The 24727-nt window shown below is 38.5% G+C and overlaps 1 protein-coding gene across 5 annotated transcripts in view; it reads left to right on the plus strand.

Annotated features, from left to right (window-relative positions):
- The first annotated feature begins 8012 nt into the window (after positions 1–8012).
- Positions 8013–24727, plus strand: part of LOC136866895 (gastrula zinc finger protein XlCGF57.1) — a 213047-nt gene continuing 196332 nt past the window's right edge. For 3 of the 5 annotated variants that reach the window (XR_010859575.2, XM_067143988.2, XM_067143986.2), the window contains exon 1: positions 8045–8196. The gene's annotated coding sequence lies outside the window, so the exon portion shown is untranslated. Of the gene's footprint in view, positions 8197–24727 lie in introns of all 5 variants that reach the window. The other 2 variants (XM_067143989.2, XM_067143987.2) reach the window with 1 other exon arrangement.

The raw sequence follows: 24727 nt of genomic DNA on the forward strand, positions 1-24727 counted from the left end.
CTACTTATGTATAAGCTAGAATCATGAAATTTGGTCCACATATGGCCCTTAATCGTGCCAATGTGCGCAACCAACGTAATGATCCTATCATTCTTATAAGTGTGTCAAACAATGAAGTATACTCGTAAAAATCACCAAATTTACGAACAATCCAGAAATACGGCCAAATTTAACGTATAAGGGAGAGAGATACGACAAAATGTCACAGGACCAAAGTTGTAGATCACTCCGAATTGAAGAGACATTGTGCCATCCGTTTTGTGATACGACTTACCGTTTAGCCAAAAAAGAGCTCAAAAGGAATGTCTGCACAGTCATTAAAATTGCCTCCGTATTTCGATATCTTTGGGGGTAAAAAGTGAAAAATTTGAACATCTTGGAATTTTCCCGTCGGTTAGGGACCAAAAGCTATAATTTAACCAAATTTCAATTGTCTACCTCGTCTGGCAGGTTGTGCTGCCATCTTGATTTGGGGGATGGGGGATAAAAATGAGGAAATTCCCGAAAATTTTTAATCTCACGAAACCTATAGGTTATCGTTTTGGATATACTATACGACTGTGTTCTTATGCTGAGCCCAACATTTGAGCCCCCCCAGCGTGCCCCCTTCAGGGAATTTTGAGAATTTCCGATTTTTCTAGGGATCCTAGGGTCATCAGTTTCTCCCGTACCAAGTTTCAAATTTCTGAGATTTCTGGAAGTGCCTCATTAATTCACGTCTTTTTTCATTTTTAAATATTTATATATACATCGCTCCAGCCCGACTTGCTTTTATATATATAGATGAAGATGTTACCAATCAGTATGGTTGGGCTATGTGCCATCCCCTTCCTTACGGAGAATTTCAGTGGGTCTCCCCAGACACTATTAATCTAAATACGCTGGAAGAAGACGATCCGTACGGCTACTTTTTAGAAGTAGACGTTGAGTATCCTCCTAAACTACATGCGCTTCATAATGACTTACCGTTCCTTCCAGAAAGTGTGAAACCGGCTGAGTCGTCTGTAACGAAAAAATGAATAACTCATCTTAGAAAAGAAGAACATTACGTGGTACATTACATGACCCTCCAACAAGCTTTGAACCATGGACTGCAACTAAAGAAGGTACATCGAGCGCTGAAATTTCGACAGTCACGCTGGCTGAATTGTTACGTAGAATTTAATAACGATATCAGAAAACCAGCTAAGAACGACTTCGAGAAGGACCTCTATAAACTTTTTAATAATGCAATGTTCGGAAAAACCATGGAAAACATTCGCAAACGGATAAACATACGTCTTGTAACAGATAGCAAGGTAGTAGAAAAACTCGTACAAAACCTACCTTCATCGACAGAACGATCCTCGGACCCAACCTGGCGGCTATTCATATGGCGAAGCGGAAACTAGTCTTCAACAAACCTATCTATATTGGCATGAGCGTACTAGACATTTCCAAAACGCTTATGTATTTCCATCACTACGGCGTTCTACTTCCCTACTATGGGACTGAAAATCTAAAACTTATGTACATGGACACTGATTCTTTTTTACATTTAGTACAGACTGAAGACATCTACAAGGACAAATTAAACTTTATAGAACATCTAGATACATCTGATTACCCACCGGAGCACATGTGTTACTCAGCTAAGAACAAGAACCCGCTGCTGTGTTAATGGCGGTTTCTACCTTCTTGCGTCGTGATTGGCTTGAAGTACACTATGTAAACCATACACCTTTTTAACACCAGCATACTTCCCAGGCTTTGATCTGTCGATGCTAGAGCCCTCACAGAGGGTGTAGAGAACTTGCTACACTTCGGTCAGACGGGGCTACAACCCTCGCAGTGGTGTTAATGGCAGTTTTCCACCTTCTAGCGTCCTGATTGGCTTGCAGTACACTACGTAACACATACACCTGTTCAACACCAGCATACCTCCCAGGCGGCTGTCTTGCCTCTGGAGCCCTAGCATTAAGAAGTTGTACACGACCGCCATCTTGTGCATTAGGCCTTAGGCCATCTCCTTAAGTCCTATGTATACCGCCTATCCTACCCTAGACCAGCTTTCTCCATTAGAGCCTATATATAGCCGCCATATTGCCCATTCGCTTCTGGTCCAGCTCTCGGTGGGTTAGTTCCATAAGAGCCCATGTATAGCGGCCATCTTGCTCATTAGCAACTGGGCCAGAAGCGGTCTATTATCACTAAATCTCCCATGTACAGGACTATTGGGCAAAGTTGTCCACCTCAAATAACTCGTGAACGGTTAAAGGTACCGGTATTGACATTTTGTTTTCACTTTCAGTAATGGTACCAAAAGGCTAATGCACTGTGTCATGACGTTAATATTTTCTGGGGTCATGGTACTAACTTCGATTTTTTTAAATGATCACAATATTTTGTACACATAGCCTTAAATTTACAAACATAATGAATCATTTTGAAAATCGGACAGGTGCTTCTGAAAAAAAACGTATTGTATTCAAACATGCCTCATTTGCCAGTTGAGGACTAATCTGTTCGATTCGCGCTATGTATGAAGCATGAGCTAACTATTGACATATAGAGTTGCTAGACAGGAATCCATTTTACTGTGCTCATAAATACACTATGATAAAATGTATAATTTAACAATTTTATAATTAATAGGAAAAGCACCCGGAAGGGCATATACAATATGATTACATCAAATGTTTAAAATTATTCTTTGCTAATTTGCGTGATGCTTTTTGAACACAACACAATACGGTATTTTTCGCAGCACTTTCCACATGGTGAACATATGTAATTCTCGTTTGGTAGATGGAATTTCTTATTGCTACATAACTTGTGGTGGTAGCCATGAATGGCCAGTCTTGTGATTGTGTGTCTTTGTTCTTCGTTAGCGTTTGTCCATGATCTGTCTTGCATTGCATCGGTACTGTAAAATTCCAGGTCGATGTCCCTTCGTTTCCTTTGTCTAGTAGCTAGAAGTGCCTGGTAAGCGTCAGTAGATGGCAGGCTGAGCTTATACCTGATATCCTCTATGAAGAAGGTCTCCCTTGATAATTCATAGGCAAGTCTCGATGGTGCATGCTTCCCTATTCGCAGGCAGTGCTTTATGAATCTTGCTTTCACCTTTTCAATTCTCTCGAGGTTCTTGTACGTTAGATTTTCCCATATTAGTTCTACGCCATATGTTATTATTGGTGTTATTGTGGCGTCGAAAAGCGTCATAGCTGTATTCAGCAATAAGCGATGAAGGTTCTTCAGTCCACATATGTTTTTAATAGCTGTTGTTATCCTGTCTTCCACATGGTAGCTGAATGATCGACCCGTTGTCTGCAGGGTGATGCCTAGGTATTTATTAACCACTTCCATCTCTTCGTTGTTCAATAACAGCGTGTCCTTTGCTGATGCTGTTCCAACTTTCCTGAATGTCATCTGTGCTGATTTCTTCATGTTTATCTCGAAACCATTCTCCAGTGCCCATTTTGCCAGGACTTTTAATGTCGTCTGTAATTCCCCTTTGTTGGGGCCCGCTATGACCATATCGTTGGCGTACATCAGGAGGGTCGTCTCCATTATATTTCGAAGGATATTGGTGATGTTCGCTGTGGCTATATTAAACAGTGTTGGGCTGATGGGTCCCCTTGTAGTACACCATTTGTCTGCCTGATTTTGTTAGATGTTGTTGTTCCATCATCTACTACAATGTCGTTGTATGTCAAGATGTCTCCTATTATTTTACTAATGTAGTGTGTCTTTCCAATCATGTCTTCCATGTTTTGCAGTAGTTGTTTTCTGTCTATAAGATCAAAAACCTTTTTGTAATCAATGAAAACTGCGTATTATTTTCCCTTGGGCATTCTTAGTGCTGATTCCATCTCGTTCGGATGAAATTTTACAGCTTGTGTTGTGTTTCTACCCTTCCCGAACCCGAATTGGCAATCTGGTATTTTTGGGTCTACTTCCTGTTCAAGTCTCCTCGTTAGTATTTTAGTATATATTTTGAAGATGTTATTCTCCAGTGCTATTCCTCTGCATGAATTTGTGTCATTTGTTTCCCCCTTGCCTTCGTATGGCATTTTAATCTTCGCAGTTCTTCAGCTTTCCGGTATTGTCCCTGATTGCAGGCATTTGTTGAAGAGATTGGTCCATAAAGGAAGTAGTATTTCCAGTGAGTCTTTTAAGATTTCCATGCAATGTATATATATAATATAATAATAATATTTAAATATGCATATATATAATATCGCCATAGGTAACAGCTAAATGAAAAACGGATATGGACCTTGAGCTACAGCGGATAACATAGCCCTGTGAGCGTGATCCAAGTACTCAATTTAAACGATATTTTGTCACAGATACTTCCGTGGCAGCGTATCTAATATATCGATGACAGAAAAATATCGGTGACAAAGTAACAGGCTGTGATTTACCGACCATCTCTACCTTTCAGTGTTGTTCCATTTTATAATTGTGCTCTTATCAGTGACGATATTCGAGTAGGTTAAGTTCTTATCAGTGAATGCCTCTGACATGAATACCTACATGTCTCATAATGGTGCTAGCACAATAGATCTGGTGTTTATAAACTCTAAGTTTGTGCCGATCAAGCAGGAGGTTATTCTCGAGGCGCAACGGAAACACCTACCAGTTGCAATTTCCTTACAGCTGGAGAATAGGCCTAGTACGCTTGATGCAGTTAGAGACCGTACAAAAATAAGTAGAAAAAGTAATCCGTCTCTTATCTGTGGTGAAGATAATCAAACGATACTTAACCTATTACGAGAGGGTAATCTTAATGAGGCTGCATTATATCTAGAAGTACTGCTGCAGAATGCTACTCTACCTACAATACCTGTGGTCAGGAAATCTCAGCCCTGGTTCACCAAGGAAAGCTATAAATGTCGTAGAGACGTGCTGGAAGCATTACATACAGCCCGAAGAGAGAAAACGAAAGAATTCCTTGAAATATATGCCAGTAAAAGGAGAGCATACAAACTACCACTAAAAGAAGCCAAAAATCATTATAGAGAGGAAGAAGAAAAGAAACTTATAGAACGTGCCGGTCTAGATCCTTACCTGGCTCTGAAGCTTAGACAACCGAAGTTCTACAGGAACTTACCAATGGAAGTTTGTTAAAAGCACTTGAGTGCAGTGCTTCAAGAGAGAGACACATGACCTACTAATTATTTCGTGCCAGTTTCTCAAATAATCCCTGAAATTGACGAATTTCAATTAATGAGAATATAGATGATGATCAGTTTGGGTTCAGGAAGGGAGTAGGAACGAGAGGAGCTATTATAGCACTTAAAACCATCTTGGAGAGAAGACTGGAGCTTAACAGAAATACATATATAGCTGTTGTAGACCTGGAAAAAGCTTTTGGCAATGTTCAGTGGAAAAGACTGTTCAAAATTATGAAGGACATTCATTTGGACTGGAAGGACAGAAAAGCAATACTTAACCTCTACATCAATTAAAGGATAAACACCGAAAGTAATGAAAAAGTATGCAAGGTGAGGATCAGGAAAGGAGTAAGACAGGGGTGTTCCTTATCGCCATTTCTATTTAATCTGTACATTGAAGGGGCCATGAAAATTTTTAAATCAAAAACACCTGGCATCAAAATAAATGGAACAACTGTACACTGTATTAGATTTGCCGACGATATTGCACTTCTGGCTGACAATGAGAAGAACATGCAGATCATGCTCAACAAACTAACATCCATCTTAAAAGATTTCCAACTTAACATTAATGTAAATAAAACTAATGTTATGGTTGTAAGCAAATCTAAAATGAAGCCAGAGGCACAGCTCAGAATTGGAAATATTTTTATAAAACAGGTGCACAACTTCTGCTACTTAGGATCAGTTATTACCGATGACAACAGATGCACTGTGGAAATAAAAAGAAGGATTTCCCTGTGTAAGAAAGCCTTTGAGGAGAAGAAGCAGCTCTTAACTAATAAATCCTTAAATACTGAACAAAAGAAATTGTTTATCAAAACGTTCGTTTGGAGTGTGCTGCTATATGGCTGTGAAGGATGAACTCTCTTGTAGGAGGACATGAAACGACTAGAGGCAGTGGAAATGTATCTATGGAGGAAGATGACAATAACTAGCTGCATTGAGAAGAGAACTAATGAAGCAGTGCTTAGAGAATAAACACCCAGAGACATTTAATACCAACGATAAAAAGGAGAAAAGCGTCAGTTTTCGGTCACATTCTCCGGCATAATGACTTCATAAAGAACCTGTTCGAAGGCAAGGTGATGGGAAAGAAAGGCAGAGGGAAACCACGGAAGAAGGTCATTGAAGAGGTAGTTGAGATGATGGGATGCCAAGGTTATGGAGAGATGAAAAGGATCGCAGAGGGAAGAGATCAATGGTTGCAGCAACAAGGCAAAGCCTTTAGATAATGATGATGATGAGGTTGTATCAATTATTACAGCATCTAAAGATAACAAGTCATCTGGTCCAGATCATATTTTTAATGAACATCTTAAAGCTGCTTTCCCAAATATGGGTGACTCCATCACTCGCCTAATGAATGAATGCTTGCGGCAAGGTAAGATACCAGACACCTGGAGAAAATCTACTATTAATATGCTATATAAAGGCAAAGGTGATACCGCAGATCCCAACTCATATAGAGGAATAGCGGTAGAATGTACTCTACTAAAGACTTTAACTTCACTAGTAGGTAAACGTCTTATTAAACTACCGGAGTCGCAATTCGGATTTAGAAAAGGAAAATCAACGACTTAAGCTATCCGCTGTCTCCAGAATGACATAGAAGAAGCCTTAAAGAAACCAGGGGGTAAATTGCATGCCATCTTTATAGATTATTCGAAAGCTTTTGACACCATAAGCAGAACCATACCGTTAGAAAAATTGGAGAGTATCATTGGTAGTACCAACTACCTTATACCGCTGATTAGGAACCTACTGCTCAACAATTCAATAGAAGTAGATGATGGCATTACCAAATCTATTATTTTGGAACAAACAACCGGGGTATTACAGGGAGACCCGTTAAGTCCATTACTGTTCATCATTGCGACAGCAGACATAGTAAATTTGGTAAACCAGGAAAGCGTCAAACTATTAATGTACGCTGATGAATTGGTCTTAACATCAACGTCAGAGAAGGAACTCCAGGAATCATTCAACCAAATAGTAGGCTGGATAAATAAAAATGATCTCAAACTAAATGTAGAAAAAAACAGTTTCCATGACGTTTAGAAGAGGGGGCCTCATGAAGACCAAGAACTTAAGTCCGTAAAGCATTTTAAATACTTGGGTGTAATTTTTCAAACCCAAGGTAATGTTTTCACCCTCCATCTCATGGACCGCCTAAGTGCATCTATAAACGCAATATCTGACATTAAGCATCTGAGAAACTTGTCTTTAGGAACGGCCATAAAACTTTTTCATCTAAAAATCAGCCCTATAGCAACATATGGCTTGGAAAACATCTGGGAACATTTGAGTATGAAACAGTTAGATAAAATCGAGAAGTTGAAGGCAATCTACTTGAAACGGGCTCTGTGCCTCTGCAAATATTCTCCTTCCCGGCTCGTGTATGAGCTATCCAGAGAGGGATTTTATGTGGAAGAGCTAAGGTTACAGTTGTTACTTCCAGCAACAACACCCTATATACATCTGCTTCGAGACCTACGATCGAAGAAGGCTGACATCTGGGAAGATTTCTACTCTACCGATGCCATGCTAAATCGCGAGTGGGATTAAGGTGGATATGAACTGCGACACCTGCTGACAAGGTTCTCCGTTCATGGGTTCCATTATAAACTGTGCAATATAAAGCGTTATCATGGACCAGGTTTCAACTGTGTATGTTTAAGATGTGGTGCACACTGTACTAGGTACCATGTTTTAAATTGTAAACAGCGATCAGAATCACTGGTGAAATTTTGCAACGAAGATTAATGTTTTGTATAGTAATTCTTTGCACATTGTGCGCGTTAAATTAATTATTATAAAACTTGTGACTGGGTGAAATAACAAAGCCCATACGCTCTCCACAAACAAACGATTCCAGATATCCCTTTCGCACATCAATACTGAACAGTGCGGTGGACTGAAAGTAGTCTCTTAGTTGTCTGCACCAATTAGTTTCTAACTTTAATTTCAGAATATAGGCCAGGTGAGAATATTGTCCTGACATTTGGTTTTTATAAGCCATTTGTGCAAGCTGAAGGTAAGTTGGAGTTCAGTTAGTTTTTGGCAGCTGCGAGAAGCACTAGTGCTAAAATGTGAATATACCTAGTGTTTATTGTGATCAGTTTTAAGGTATTCAGACCATCCTGTTGCTTCTGCACAATATGCAACTGGAATGGCGTGGTCTTAGGACTGTGTTAAATAATATGTAATATGGCCCGCTGTAAGTTTCTTGTCGAACTGGTCGTCATGCTGTTAGGTACTGGGACCCGTGGTTCTTAAGCCTGGCAGGTATGCTACATTTTTTGTTTAAGGCGAACTAACACCGAGTAATCGGCTTACGTGATAAGTAGTGAACGATTGCGACTGGAATAGCGAAGATTCGATGCCATATGCCGCCCGCCCGACTCCGAGAAACTGGTAGCACTACACAGGTTGAAGCGTAATTCGCGCACTCGGGCGTCGCAGCGCGACTCCTCACATGCCAGCAATAAAAAAAAATGTATCTCATAAAAGTTCGTCCTGCGAGCATATCCGGCAGAAAAAGGACGTTGAAGAGTGGCAATCTGGCAACACTGTAACCACTTGTAGAGTAACGACCTCTGTCAAAACGTATCAGCCATGCTGTACAGTTGGTGCAGTGGGCAGAGTTTTGGGGTAGCATACAGGAGTTCGAGAGGTCGATCCTGGGTTGAGGCGTATGTTTTTTATTTCGTAAATGTCCATGTGGTATGGTATCTGGCATCTTAATCGTGAACAGCGAATAAATTTACCCCCACGACGTGGAATGGGCGTCTATCAAAGCTTCTTCTTTCTTAATCTTTTTTTCCCTCCAGGGTCAGTTTTTCCCTCGGACTCAGCAAGGGATCCCACCTCTACCGCCTCAAGGGCAGTGTCCTGGAGCTTCAGACTCTGGGACGGGGATACAACTGGGGAGGATGGCCAGTACCTCGCCCAGGCGGCCTCAACTGCTATGCTGAACAGAGGCCTTAGTGGGGGACGGGCAGATGGGAAGGGAGAGACAAGGAAGAGGGAAGGAAGCAGCCGTGGCCTTAAGATAGGTACCATCCCGGCATTTGCCTGGAGGAGAAGTGGGAAAACACAGAAAACCACTTCGAGGATGGCTGAGGTGGGAATCGAACTCACCTCTACTCAGTTGACTTCCCGAGGCTGGTGGACCCTGTTCCAGCCCTCGTACCACTTTTCAAATTTCGTGGCAGAGCCGGGAATCAAGCCCGAGCCTCCGGGGGTGGCATCTAATCACACTAACCACTACACCACACAGCTGGACTGTTTTTCAAAGCTGAACAATGAAAACGATTGTTCGTCCATTTCTACGATCGTGGTATCTAAGTGCAAATGGGTTCTAGCGGACCCGCTGCAATCGCTCTTGACGATTAACATGCTAGATACCATGCCACCTGGACTACATTTACAAAATAAAAAAACATACGCCTCAACCCAAGATCGACCCCTCGACCTCCTGCATGCTAACCCAAAACTCTATCCACTACACCAACTGAACAGCACGGCTGATATGTGCTGACAAAGGTAGTTACCCCACATGTGGTTACAGTGTTGCCAGATTGCCACTTTTCAACGGCCTTTTTCTGCCGGGTATACTCGCAGGACGAACTTTTGTGAGAGACATTTTTTTATTGCTGGCATGTGAGGAGTCGCGCTGCGACGCCCAAGTGCGTGAATTACGCTTCACCCTGTGTATGATGCAGATACATAAACACGCACATACAATCCATGCCTGCTCTCATTATAGTGTCCTGGAGTCACATATCCTAATACGACTGTAATTTGATAAGAATATAAGATTATGTTTGAAACTAATCAAATTGTATAGATTATTAATAAATCAGAACTTCTATGGGGATTATAACAATTAGATGGTTCTCAGTTGTAATCACATAGACTGAGTGGACCTTGAACCAGCCCTTAGATCCAGGTACCGGGCGAGTTGGCCGTGCGCGTAGAGGCGCGCGGCTGTGAGCTTGCATCCGGGAGATAGTAGGTTCGAATCCCACTATCGGCAGCCCTGAAAATGGTTTTCCGTGGTTTCCCATTTTCACACCAGGCAAATGCTGGGGCTGTACCTTAATTAAGGCCACGGCCGCTTCCTTCCAACTCCTAGGCCTTTCCTATCCCATCGTCGCCATAAGAGCTATCTGTGTCGGTGCGACGTAAAGCCCCTAGCAAAAAAAAAAAAATAGATCCAGGTAAAAATCCCTGACCTGACCAGGAATCGACCCCGGGACCTCCGAGTAAGAGGCAGGCAAGCAATCCCTATGACTGTTTCAACAAAATACAATTATACTCAAGAGAGAACCTACGTAGTGTTAAGCAGTGATGAAAACAAAAAGTAGTAATTCAAACCAAACCGCATGGCCTATCAGCCCTGAAGGCCATGGCCTACCAAGCGACCACTGTTCAGCCTGAACGCCTACAGATTACGAGTTGTAGTGTAGTCAGCACGAATCTTCTCGGTCGATATTCTTGTCTTTCTAGACCGGGGCTGCCATCTCACGCTTAGATAGCTTCTCAGTTATAATCACGTAGGCTGAGTGGACCTTGTACTAGCCCTCAGATCCAAGTAAAAATCTCTGACCTGGCCAGGAATCAAACCTGAGGCCTCCGAGTAAGAGGCAGGCAAGCAATCCCTACACCACTGGCCCGCCAGTAATTCTAACAGTTTCTTATATTAATATTAGTATGAAATGTTCCTTGCAAACTAAATGTAATGGAAGACAGGTGTGCTAGAAAAGGAGTTGTCTACCTATTACAAATGTAACTTAATTCCACAGACTTTATGCATTTATACTGGCAATATGTGGAAATCACAGTAGAAGCAAAATACAGTATAAGCATAAATAACAATGTCAATTGCTACACCCAGTGTCGAAATGTGTATTGTTATTTCCAGCCTACCAAGTTAAATTGTTATTTCTCTATTATGTGGCATAAATGCATTCATAAAAAGCAATTTAAATGGGTGTTATATCATACTATATTGTATACAAAAAAGTGAATATTGTATGTTCGAATTTGCTACACTTATACGCGACGACTCACACTAGTCAAGGTCAGTCTGACCTTGGCTCTAGTAAGTGAGACCAGCATATTCTGGTGACGTATTCGTGGGATTCATTCCTCGCATGAGACATTGAGTGCGGCCTCGGAGTTGTAGGAACCGATTCTCGCGACTGCAGGTGTCATTTGCGCAGATCACTATTGATAAGTACTTTCAGTACGCGGTCTAGTAGTTAGGGAGTGATTCGGGCGTGACTGGATAGAAACGTGCCTCAAACTCTCGGTCAAATAAGTATGCCTACTAATAGGCGTGGGATAAACTGCTTTGTCTGTCAAGCAGCTTCAAGAAGCAGCTCGTTCCCTCGGTAGAGCAGTTGAAACTCTTTGCTTGATGATGTGTCTGCTTCTTCTTTCAGCTATTTGTGAACTGATGGCAGCAGAGTATTGAGACTACTTCACAATTACTAATGTTTAATTTCCATCATGTTTATTAAATGCTCATTGCTAATTTATATGGGAGGATTTATGATTTATTTTGTAGTAAACAACAATTTTGTTTACTTTTTGTGATAAAATGGGGATTATTAGGTAAACTGGGTGATTTTCAGGAATTGACACCGATTCTAATGATTGTGTATGTAGCAAAGGCTTTTCAGTCTGTCAAACACATAGCAAATACAATGTAAATTAAAACACTAAAAGCATATCTGTAAAACACACACTAACATACAAAGAATGACATGTTTCGTTCTACAAGAACATCCTCAGATTCTATCAAATCACTTAAAATAAGCTTATATATGTACAGTATTGTTTACGTAGCATAAACTTGTCAATGATAGATAAGTGATAACATGAAACAGTAATGACAAAAAATAAATTATATACAATTATAATATAGTGAAAAACTTACGTATTTATCTAGACTGCCGATGTTAAGTCTGTTGTCACCAAACACTATTTCAGGACTGTGGTCATGGAAAGTTTGTGGTGAGCCACGCTGTGCGTGGAGAGGGGAGGGCAGAACAGGGAGGGGCCTAGTAGATCGATGTGGATCTCTCCTATTGGATGATAAAATCGGATAGACTATAGAGTGGAGAGGGGGGGGGAGATGTAGGGCGGAGCGGCTGGAGCGCTTTGGAACTTTCCATCAACATTGGAGGGGGGGGAGAGATGTTATTGACCTATTTCATGTTAATTGTACCTGTATGTAATATGGATGAATGTAATTATTATAATTTTTTATTATTTATAATAGGTGAATGAAGTACGGAACGGTATTATTATTATTATGAAAAAAGCAATTCACCTTCCGTCAACATTGGAGAGGGGAGAAGTTATTGACCTTTTCCATGCGAATGTACCTTTATGTAATATGGATGAATGCAAATTAATAATTTTTAGTTGAATAAAGTAAGGGACATTATTATTATTATTATTATTATTATTATTATTATTATTATTATTATTATTATTATTATTTACGATAGAAGCAATTTAAGGAGTAGGTGTTGTCAGATATTATGCGAGTAGAGCAAATAGGGGGATTTATTTAAATGTGTATTATTATTATTATTATTATTATTATTTACAATAGAAGCAATTTAAGGAGTAGGTGTTGTTAGATATTATGTGAGTAGAGCGAATAGGGGGAATTATGTAAATGTGTATGCTCATTCAGGTTATTGGCTTTAGTATTTTTTGCGACGTAAATTTCTATTGCTTCTTTTATATTCAAAGATTTACTTTTATTTTCGAAGTGTAAAATTTTTAGATCAGTGTTGATGTCTGTGAAATGGTGTGAACAGTCGTAGATGTGCTCCCCGAAGGCTGAATGCCGATTATATCTGATCGCGTTTTTGTGTTCTTTGTATCTTGTATGGAAATTACGTTTTGTTTGACCTATGTATGTGGCGTTGCAGTTAGGTTCTTGGCACTTGAGTTCATACACTCCTGACTTTGAGAAAGGGTCCTTTTGTTTAAGTTGCACCTGCTGAAGTGTCTCTGTAGTGTGTTATTCGTTCGAAAAGCTACTTTTAAACCTTGTTTCTTGAAAATGTTAGCTACTTTGTATGTGTTATTGTTAACATAGTTGAGAACCACGTAGTTTTCTTTGTCGTTTGTGGTGCTTTCCCGGCGACTTTTCTTATGTTTATTTAAAAGTTTATCCACTGTGCCTGGAGGATGGTTGTTTTCTTTCGCGATTTGTTTAATTATTTGCATTTCTTCATTGAAATCTGTTGTGCTCATTGGTATGGAAATAGCTCTATGTATCATTGTATTCAGTCCTGCTATTTTGTGTGTGTATGGGTGGTTCGAGTTGTTGTCAATAGTGTGTGACGTCTGAGTGGGCTTTCTGTATACCTTGTAAGATAGGTTGTCATTATTCCTGTTGATTGTGATGTCTAAATAGTTTATTTTCTTGTTATTTTCTGGTTCCATTGTGAAACTGATGGATTTGTGTAAAGAATTTAGAGTGTTTAATAACTGGTCTGCATTAGTGACGTCATTATCATATATGCATATGACGTCATCCACAAATCTGCTCCAATGTAAGATTCCTTTTGAAAGCTGGCCCATTAAGAACATGTTTTCGAAGTTATTGAGAAAAATGTTTGCTATTATACCTGATAACGGTGAGCCCATGGCTAGCCCTTCTGTTTGGCAATAGATTTTGTCGTTAAATGCAAAGCAATTTTGGTGTAGTGGTGTTCTAAGAAGGTTAATAATTTCTTTGGTTTCTTGTAGAGAGGTGTTTTCCTTAAGAAGGTTTTCGATAATTTTAATGGATTAATCTATTGGTATGTTGGTGTACATGTTAGTGATGTCAAAGGATATCATATGTGTGCTCTCTGTTATTTTAAGTTTATTTAATTCTTTAATTAGTTCTAGGCTGTTTTTAATTGATCTGTCTCCTTTAAGTGAAACTTTCTCTTTTAGAATGATGTTCAGTTGTTTGCTTACATTGTAACTTGGCGCACCTTTAAAATTTACTATTGGTCTAATGGGACAAAGCTCTTTGTGTATTTTGGGCAGGGCTCTTAGTGTGGGGAGTTTAGGATTTTTGATTATGAGGCTTTCTTTTTCTTGTTTTGTGAAAATTAAGTCTGTTTCCTTGATAGCTTGCTTTATTTGGTTTTGAAATTTATTTGTAGGGTCGCGTTGCAATTCTTGAATACCGTTGTTGTTGATGAATTCTATTGTTTTTTCTATGTATTCGTCCTGCCCTCCCCTCTCCACGCACAGCGTGGCTCACCACAAACTTTCCATGACCACAGTCCTGAAATAGTGTTTGGTGACAACAGACTTAACATCGGCAGTCTAGATAAATACGTAAGTTTTTCACTATATTATAATTGTATATAATTTATTTTTTGTCATTACTGTTTCATGTTATCACTTATCTATCATTGACAAGTTTACGCTACGTAAACAATACTGTACATATATAAGCTTATTTTAAGTGATTTGATAGAATCTGAGGATGTTCTTGTAGAACGAAACATGTCATTCTTTGTATGTTAGTGTGTGTTTTACAGATATGCTTTTAGTGTTTTAATTTACATTGTATTTGCTATGTGTTTGACAGACTGAAAAGCCTTTGCTACATTTAACTAAGTCAACACTGGAAAACATGGCTTCATTTTTAACAACAAAAAAAAAAAAAAAAAAAAAAAAAAATCTAATGATTGTGAAATGTGCAACATGTAGGAAAGTTGAAAAGATGAGGTTGGGAATGAATGTACATCTTAATGTTCCCTCGAGAATGCAGAAATACCACGAAAGGTGTTTTTATAAATATTTGTACCTACGAAATGAAAAAGAAAAGTGTAAGATACTACCAGAGAAAGTTGTGAAAAATGTTGCTACAAATAAAACTTATGGAGGGCAAAATTTATTTTTCTCGTAAAAATACCGTAAGTGTACATAGTGATATAAAATTAGGATGTTTACGTACATTGTAAAAGTAGACTAGTAATATCGGTCCATTCGAAGAAATAAGCGCTCAGGCGGATTATACAAAAAGTACCCCTACTACTGGGCATGGGATAATTATTTTTTTCAAGCAGCTTCAACTGCTTCATTCACAAAGTGGCAACCATATATGTTTAGTCCAACTGTGAGAATACAGATTAAACTTTTTCTCCTCTGTCTTATTATTGCCATATATTTTATCCATCTCGTACAATCCTTTTAATCGATAGTACTGATTTGACGAACACATTTATAATATTACTAACAAGATACCCGTGCTTCGCTACGGTATTACAGTATACTGAAATTTATAATTGAATACTTATTGTTTTATATATAATCCGCCGAAATTCGCGATCTGATTGGTTTTTGAGAGAATCCGCCAAAATTCACGATCTGACTCGTTTTCTAATAGATTACGGCAAGTTTTCTCCCATTTTTCAGTCTTTCTTTCCAGCAATCGATTTCGTACTTCCCGGGCAGTTTGGTCCCTAAATCTTTGCCATTTTTCCTATAAGCATTTTTAATATGGATCAGTTCCTTCAGGAGATCCGGCGTGGTGTCGTCTTGGGTGCCTTGGCGGTACTGAAACCGCGGCCGGACTGCATTCTTAGTCTATACTCGTCCAGGACCCGTTTCCAGCGCGGTTCGCACATTTGACGACGGTCCAGAATATTTATTATTATTATTATTATTATTATTATTATTATTATTAATAATAGATGTTCTGGACCCCACAGCAAGATGCAAGACCGCTACTTGGCGATAAATTACATCTGCTGCCATTGTCATTGTTGACAATGTGACCAGCACCATTGTCGCGCGTAGGCAAGTGTGCGGGATTTCTGGCGATGCGAATGACATACTTCCGTGCATTACTGACCTTATTATAGAGGTGAACAATTTGACGGTCAATCTCATTCCTGTCGTTTATTTCAAATGTGTTTAAACTTTTATTTACATGGCACGAGAATCTACTGTAATCTATGAACTTTTTCCGAAGGAAGAGATGGCTGTTGAAAACGAACCCAGGAAAGATTAAGAATGATCGGTTTATGATCAGAATAAGTACATCGAAAATCTACAGCCTGTTTCCAGTCATTCGATAGGGTCAGGAATGGAATGAATAGAGCCCCATCTAGCGGCAACATTAGGAATTGTGCCGGCTGCCGAAGCACTCCTCCGGGACAATTATCGATGAATGACAAATGAAATGAAATATTGGACAGTGTTGCTGGAATGAATGATGACAGGGGTAACCGGAGCATCCGGAGAAAAACCTGTCCCGCCTCTGTTTTGTCCAGCACGAATGTCACATGGAGTGACTGGGATTTGAACCAAGGAACCCAACTCTGAGAGGCCTGCGCGCTGCCGCCTGAGCAACGGAGGCTCCTTATACGTACATTATGAAAAGTAAAATCAATTGGTCTCACCTCCTTTTACACCCCACCGCCGTTAAGTTTATTTACCCTCCCCCCCCAAAAATAAAAGAAGGCTTGCTTCTTCATGTTTCAAGGAGATTCCAAACACCAATGTTCACGTCTATTACTTTCATTTTTGCGATATAAGTATCCCCATAAGAGTAATTCACTTCTTTTCACTTCCTTTCACACTCCTGCCCCCCTCCCCCAACCAAGTGAATTTTCTAGCAAAAATACTTGTTTCTTTAATAGTAAAGGATCGTCTAAATACCAATTATCACGACTCTAACTTCTTCAGTTTTTGATTTATGTGTGCTCATGAAAGGAATTCGACTCCTTTTCACTCCTGCCCCCAAGATGGTTTCCCCCCAAAATGCGCTTTTTTTTTTTTTTTTTTTTTTTTAAGGAGATCAAAATACCAATTTTCACGTCTGTAACAACTTTAGTTTTTATTAGATGTATGTATTCTCATACAATTAAGTCAATTAATTTTTCAATTCTCACACCCTCCCCCCCCCCTTCATTGGATTTTCCGAGAATACGTGTTTCTTTTCTTTTAAAGCAGATTCCAAATATCAAATTTCACGTCTGTAACATCTTCATTTGAGATATCAGTACCCTAATTAAAAGATTCAACATCATTTTCTGTCCCTTTTACCACCCCTATCCACCCAAGTGACATTTCCGAAAACTAAAAGTACACGTTTCTTTATATTTAATGTCTGTCTGTCTGTTAGGTCATCAGCCCAGAGGCTGGTTGGATCCTCAAATAGCACCACCAAAAGTTATGAGGTTATAAGGAAACCGCAAAAACCAATGGCAGTACCAAAATGAGGCGTACTAGGCAAGACGAGGAGTGAGGTAGTTTGCCATTGCTTTCCTCACTGGGTCAGAAAGTGCTATTGCAGCACGACTGACCCTATGAGCAACACCTTTCATAACACTCAGATGCACTAGACGTGCTCTGAATGTCATTACTCAGCACCACCCATACCCCAGCAGCTTCCATATTGTCACAGCCATGGATGAGACTGGGACTTTGGTGGAAGCTACACTTTACTCTGGCCTGTGCTAAGAGATGGGTACAAAAGTACTGTATCCATCAAGAAATGGCAGCAGGCAATTATATTTAATAGAGATTAAAAAATACCAGTTTTCAGGTCTGTAGTATCTTCAGTTTCTGACATATAAGTATCCTCATTAAAAGCATTCAAACTATTTTTCACCCCTCCTATTTGGATTTTCCGAAAACAAAAAGTACAGGTTTCTTTATTTTTAATGAAGATTCTAAATACCAATTTTCACATCTGTAAACTTTAAAAGTTTTGAGATATAGATGCACTCATTTTAAAAATTCACCCCCTTTCCACCCTCCTGTTACTTGGATTTTCCAAAAACAAAAAATACGTGTTTCTTTATTTTTAAAATAGAACAAAACTACCAATTTTCAGGTCTGTATTATCTTCAGTTTCTGTGATATAAGTACCAGTATCCTGATTAAAGGCATTCAACCACTTTTTCACCCCTCCTATTGGGAATTTCTGAAAACAAAAAAATATGTGTTTCCTTATTTTTAAAGAAGATTCTAATACCAATTTTTACATCTGTAAACTTTTAAAGTTGTGAGATATAGATACACTCATTTTAAAATTTCACCCCTCTTTTCACCCCCTTAGCGATGGAATATCCAAAAATCCTCTCTTAGCGAGCACCTACATCTTAATATGAATATATCCTCAAAATTTCATTTCCTTATGTCCAGTAGTTTTGGCTCGGCGATGATGAATCAGTCAGTCAGGACAAGTTATTTTATATATATATATATATATAGATTTTGAAAGGTGATATCAATAAATATTGAGGTTAGGTATATGCACAATTCCTAATGATATTGACAGGGAGAAAATATCGATGTAAGATCCATCTGCGGTATCAACCCTTGTAGAGTCTGAAACTATTGAAGTACACTTACTTACAATTACTTTTCCAAAATAAAGGAAGTGATCTCATTCGTTCAATCAATTTTCTCACCTTCTAAATTGAGTCTTCTACATCTGTATAGATGTCGCTTAGATCACAACCATACCGACGCTACCAATATGCGGGTGTGTACTTGGCAACAGCAGAGCAGATTAGCAATAGCAGTGCTCTTGTTTTTTTCATGCTTCATAAGCCTGTTTATGCTCCATAGAACTAAGCTGCTATGTCTGAGGCCGTCACACCAGGGCATTTAATGAAGCTGCTTTGAAGTAGCAGCTCTGCTTTTTCTTTTTGTCCCTTCGCTACCTACTACATGCCCACTCTCCTCGTGCCTCACTCGGTCAGTGTAATCGGTCAAGTCAATTGTGTAGGAGTGTTCTTGTATTATCTGGCACTCACCATGTACAGTAATACCCACAGATTATTATACATCACTCATTCAATCAATACTGATCTGCATTTAGGGCAGTCGCTCAGGTGGCAGATTCCCTATCTGTTCTTTTCCTACCCCTTTCTTAAATGATTTCAAAGAAATTGGAAATTTATTGAACATCTCCCTTGGAAAGTTATTCCAATCCCTAACTCCCATTCCTATAAATGAATATTTGCCCCAGTTTTTCCCCTTGAATTCCAACTTGATCTTCATATTTTGATCATTCCTACTTTTAAATACGCCACACTCAAACCTATTCGTCTACTAATATCATTCCATACCATCTCTCCGCTGACAGCTCGGACATACCACTTAGTTGAGCACCTCGTCTTCTTCTCCCAGTTCTTTCCAGCCCAAACTTTGCAACATTTTTGTAACGCTTCTTTGGTCAGAAATCACCCAGAACAAATCGAGCTGCTTTACTTTGGATTTTTCCTAGACCTTGAACAGGTAATCCTGGTGAGGGTCCCGTATACTGGAACCATACTTTACTTGGGGTCTTATCAGAGATTTATATGCCTTCTCCTTTACATCCGTACTACAACCCCTAAACACACACATTACCATGTGCAGAGATCTGTACCCTTTATTTACAATCCCATTTATGTGATTACCCCCAATGAAGATCTTTCTTGGTATTAACACCTAGATACTTACAGTGATCCCCAGAAGGAACTTTCACCCCATCAAGGCATTAATTAAAACTGAGAGGACTTTTCCTATTTGTGAAACTCACAACCTGACTATTAACCCCATTTATCAACATACCATTGCCTGCTGTCTATCTCACAACATTATCGAGATCATGTTTCAGTTGCACACAAACTTGTAACTGATTTATTACTCTATACGGAATAACATCACCCGCCAAAAGCCTTACCTCTGATTCCACTTGTTTACTCATATTATTGATATATATAAGAAATCATAAAGGTCCAATAATACTGCCTTGTGGAATTTCCCTCTTAATTATTACAGGGTCAGACAAAGCTTTGCCTATTCTAATTCTCTGAGATCTATTTTCTAGAATTATAGCAACCCATTCAGTCACTCTTTTGTGTACTCCAATTGCACTCATTTTTGCCAGTAGTCTCCCATGATCCACCCTATCAAATGCTTTAGACAGGTCAATCACGATACTGTCCATTTGACCGCCTGAATCCAAGATATCTAGCTGGAATCTTACAAATTGAGCTTCAGTAGAGTAACCTTTCCTAAAACCGAACTGGCTTCTATCGAACCAGTTATTAATTTCGCAAACATGTCTAATATAATCAGAAAGAATGCCTTACCAAAGCTTACATACAATGCATGCCAAACTTACTGGCCTGTAATTTTCATGTATATCACCCTTTCCTTTATACACAGGGGCTACTATATCAACTTTCCATTCATTTGGTATAGATCCTTTGACCAAACAATAATCAAATAAGTACTTCAGATATGGTACTATATCCCAACCCATTATCTTTAGTATATCCCCAGAAATCTTATCAATTCCAGTTGCTTTTCTAGTTTTCAACTTTTGTATTGTATTGTAAATGTCATTGTTATCATATGTAAATTTTTATACTTCTTTAGCATTAGTCTCCTCTATCTGGACATTATCCTTGTAACCGACAATCTTTACATACTGAAGAATGAATACTTCTGGCTTCTGAAGTTCCTCACATGCACACTCCCCTTGCTCATTAGTGATTCCTGGAATGTCCTTCTTTGAACCTGTTTCTGCCTTAAAGTACCTATATATACCCTTCAATTTCTCACTAAAATTTGTATGACCACCAGTTATGTCTCCATCATGTTATCCTTAGCTGACTTCTTTGGTAGACTCAATTTCCTAGTTAGTTCCTTCATTTTCTCCTTACTTCCATAACCATTGCTAAATCTATTTCTTTTCAGTCTGCACCTCTTCCTTAGTCTCTTTATTTCTCTATTATAATAAGGTGGGTCTTTACCATTCCTTACCCTTTAAAGGTACAAACCTGTTTTCACATTCCTCGACAGTTGCTTTAAACCCATCCCATTGTCTGTTTACACTTTCATTTACCATTTTTCACTGATCATACTTACTTTTTAGGAAGTGCCTCATGCCTGCTTTTTTCAGCCATATGGTACTGACTAATAGGCCTAGTTTTAAGACCTTCCTTTCTATCACATTTATTTTCAACTTCATCAAAAATAGCTTCATGATCACTAATACCATCTGTTACTTCAGTTTCTCTATAGAGCTCGTCTGGTTTTACCAACACCACATCCAGGATATTTTTTCCTCTAGTTGGTTCCATCACTTTCTCAATCAGCTGTCCTTCCCATATTAACTTATTTGCTGTTTGTCGGTCATACTTCCTGTCATTCACATTTCCTTCCCAATTGACATCTGGTAAATTCGGATCTCCTGCTACAATCATAATCCTTTCCATGTTGTTTCCCACATAGCTGATTATCTTATCAAATAATTCTGAATCCATGTTAGTGCTACCCTTTCCCGGTCTGTATACTCCAAAGGTATCAAGTTGCCTATTATCTTTAGAAATGAGCCTTACACCTAGAATTTCATGTGTGTCTTCTTTAACTTTTTCATAGCTTACAAATTCTTCTTTCACCAGAATGTATACTCCCCCTCCCACCATTCCTATCCTATCTCTATGATACACACTCCAGTTCCTTGAGAAAATTTGTGCATCCATTATATCATTTCTCAGCCATGATTCAACTCCTATTATAATATCTGGTAAATATTTATCTATTCCTTTCTTTACAATACTTCTACATTTCAACACTAACATTTTTATGTCATCCTTACTTGATTTCAAGATCCCTCTTCCCTTGTCATTGCTCCCTAGGCCACCCTGTTTCCCTGAATGTACCTCCCTATTACCTTTCATAAGAAATTTCCTAATTTATATATACCCCTGCGGTTTAAGTGAAGGCCATCTGAGCACAGATCCCTATCTCCTACCCACCCATTAGGATCTAGAAATTTCACTTCCAGTTTCCCACATACCCACTCCATAGTCTCGTTTATATCCCCAATCACCCTCCAGTCAGTATCTTTCCTACACAGTATTCCACTGATAAAAATCTCTGCTTCCTTAAAATCACCCGTGCTTCATTTACGAGATCCCACATATCTACAACTATCTTGGTACTTATATCAGCTTGCCTTACATTGTTGGTACCAATGTGATACAATACCATCTTCTCCTTCCCCTCCTCCCTCTCATCTACTTTCCTCAACATCTGCCTCAAACTAATTCCTGGATAACACTCTGCTCTGGTTCCCTTTCCTGCACTCACTTTCCCCACCTGTCTAACGATGGATTGCCCCATGACGAGAGCCTCAACGTTACCCATCTCATTTGATCCCCTCCCCTCCTGGTCAGCCCTATCTTTCTTGATAGCTGCAGAAGCTACTTCCTCCTCCCTTTTCTCCTTCCCATGACCCTGTTCCACCTGTCTTTTCCTATCCTCTACCCTTCATTTCCCTTTCCTACCTTTTCCCTTCCCTCTACTTCGACTCATTTCAGCAACATTTCCCTGGTCCTCATCTTTTCTCGTTTGTTCTACGTGGCGTGACTCATACTGATTTCTCACACACACACACACACACCTGTTCTGAAATCTGATCCTGTATAGAGCCCTTAGCCTGCAATCTCCTTTCCCTTAGAACATTAGACCACCTGTCTTCTACAGTTCCCCCTTTCCTTCCCCTCCCTCTTTTACACCTACTGTAACATACATTGTTTGAGGGCATCCTGTCTTCTCTGAGAATCCTAATCATGTACAATATAACTATTTATAATAGTTTATTTAAATCCGCCTTGATCAATACACTCATTAAATGAAAGAAACATTATTTATTAAACCATACATGTTTCGGGAAATCTCAACCATTCCCTTCATCAGTGGTTAGATCAAAGAATAACATAATATGACACAATCTTTTGTTTTACAATTTGAAGGAGTATTGTGTCCCAATACATCATGTCAAAGAGTAAAGAGAACTTATGAAATATTATAAAAATGATCAATACATACAATTTTGGTTGAACTGAATGAGAAACACTATACAAATTTATGATCTTCAAGTTTTTCTTCTTTTCTTCTTCTTTTTGTTCCTTAAATGATTATATGCTAGCCTAAACAGTGGGTTATCTTCTGTACTTTTCTCATTTAAACTTGATTCAGAATTACATTTTTGTGTAAGGTAAATTTCTAAATTTTCCAAAACATTCATTAGTTTTCCCTTTTTGGTCGAATGTAATAATTTCATGTCATTGGAAATGTCTGTAAATTTGATTCATTTCAACCATGGTGGAAGGTAATGAATCATAAATTTACAGACATTTCCAATGACATGAAATTATTACATTCGACCAAAAAGGGAAAACTAATGAATGTTTTGGAAAATTTAGAAATTTACCTTACACAAAAATGTAATTCTGAATCAAGTTTAAATGAGAAAAGTACAGAAGATAACCCACTGTTTAGGCTAGCATATAATCATTTAAGGAACAAAAAGAAGAAGAAAAGAAGAAAAACTTGAAGATCATAAATTTGTATAGTGTTTCTCATTCAGTTCAACCAAAATTGTATGTATTGATCATTTTTATAATATTTCATAAGTTCTCTTTACTCTTTGACATGATGTATTGGGACACAATACTCCTTCAAATTGTAAAACAAAAGATTGTGTCATATTATGTTATTCTTTGATCTAACCACTGATGAAGGGAATGGTTGAGATTTCCCGAAACATGTATGGTTTAATAAATAATGTTTCTTTCATTTAATGAGTGTATTGATCAAGGCGGATTTAAATAAACTATTATAAATAGTTATATTGTACATTCAGACCAGTCAATACGGACCAAACACAATATTAACCTATCATGGTTAAGTTTATTAACAATCCTAATCATCTCGCTCAAACTCTCCAACTCCTCCGTTATACCCCTCAATGCCTCCCACACCCACAGTTCCTACATTTGCATTCCTTAGCCATTCTTTAAGGGAAGAATGAAAAGGAAAAATGAAATAACATATTTGCAAAAAATAAATTAATGGAGGGGTATATTGTCTGGGATAGTACTTAAAGATCACACGACAAGAAGGTAATTAATATACGACTACACTACAATACTACTTAGTTGTAGTCTATTTTTATCCTACAACAATCTAATGGGAAAAAACTGCTGTTAATTACTGAATACCAAGAGGAATACACAAGAATTACACAATTACAACAACAAAATGTTTAGTAAGAGTTTCTACGGATACCTCTGCTATACCGATACTACAGAAATATTTTACATTAAGAAAATAAGCACGCTAAATTCTAATGGGATATTGCTCGTATGCTACTGTACAGTACACTACATCTTGACACAGTCCAACATACTGTTCTGATAAACTGGCCACAGTTGTTTCTGCTTCATTTGATTGCATCGATATTGGATTTGTAGGTTTAAATCATAATAATTAAGAGATTTAATAGTTAAAGAATAAATATATATTTACAGTAAATATAATTTAAAATTTTAAATTTATTTAATTTAGTGTAATTGTCTAGATGTTTTGTAAATAGCATCCAAAACTTCTGGGGTAAATTTACTTGTAGCTGGTTGCAACACTCTGAGGTAATATTCCAAATATCTGGCTCCTCTTGCAAGAGACCTGTATTTACACTTTTGCTGGAATAGCAGCTTGCAAAACAATGT

Source organism: Anabrus simplex, chromosome 3, assembly GCF_040414725.1.
Source record: "Anabrus simplex isolate iqAnaSimp1 chromosome 3, ASM4041472v1, whole genome shotgun sequence".
NCBI lineage: Eukaryota > Metazoa > Arthropoda > Insecta > Orthoptera > Tettigoniidae > Anabrus > Anabrus simplex.